We start from the raw sequence: 926 nt of genomic DNA on the forward strand, positions 1-926 counted from the left end.
AACCATTTTTATCTCCGCTCAGGAAGGAGGGCTCCAGAGCGAACTAACTTATGCAGTAGCCAAATCACTCGCTCACAGCTTTAATGCCAGTAGCTCACAAAGCAGAATTTTTGCTCTCAGGACTCCACGGCTTAGAGGGAGCCTTGCACACACTTAACCCTGACACCAAACTGGCTCTGCGGCCAGCAGAGACACCCCTTTGGCGAAGCCTTTCTCTCTGCTGACCACGGCCTATTTTCTCTCTCTCTCATGCCCCCGCTGCTAAAGCACTCCTGTTTCTGCCTGCCTCTCCGTGCGGCTTGGTCAGGTTTTATCCCGTCTCACTGTGAAAAAAAGAGGGCCAGCGTGGCGGAGTGGTTCAAGCGTCGGAACCGCCAGGCTCTGGGAAATTCGGGTCCGAATCCCCGCTCGTGCCGCAGAAGCTCGCTGGGCGAGGCTGGGCCAGTCACACGCTGTCAGCCTCGCCTACCTCACAGGGCTGTCGTGAAGATAAAACGGAGGGAGAGGAGAGCGATGCGGGCCGCTTTGGGTCCCCATTGGGGGTGAAAGGCGGGATATAAATAGAGCAAATAAATAATAAAATGATTAAAAAGACGCAAAAGATCCCTTATTTTAATGGCTGTGACCAGATCCGTTTGTCTTTCATGACAGTTTGGTGTAGTGGTTAAGTGCGCGGACTCTAATCTGGGAGAACCGGGTTTGATTCCCCACGTGTCCACTTGCACCTGGCTGGATGACCTTGGGCAAGCCATGGTTCTGATAAGAGCTGTCCTTGAAAAAAGAGCAGTTTCTGTCAGAGCTCTCTCAGCCCCACCTGCCTCACAGGGTGTCCGTTGTGGGGAGGGGAAGGGAAAGGAGTTTGTAAGCCACTCTCTCCTTTGGGTAGTGAAGGGCGGGGTATAAATCCAATCTCTTCTCTTCTCCTT

General features: G+C 53.0%; 1 protein-coding gene across 1 annotated transcript in view; it reads right to left on the bottom strand.

The window, feature by feature from the left end:
• Positions 1-926, bottom strand: part of LOC107117837 (hormone-sensitive lipase-like) — a gene marked incomplete at its 5' end in the record, with an annotated part of 24,066 nt that overhangs the window by 15,578 nt on the left and 7,562 nt on the right. The window lies entirely within an intron of this gene.

The sequence above is a fragment of the Gekko japonicus genome, unplaced genomic scaffold, assembly GCF_001447785.1.
Source record: "Gekko japonicus isolate JY-2015 unplaced genomic scaffold, Gekko_japonicus_V1.1 scaffold5466, whole genome shotgun sequence".
NCBI lineage: Eukaryota > Metazoa > Chordata > Lepidosauria > Squamata > Gekkonidae > Gekko > Gekko japonicus.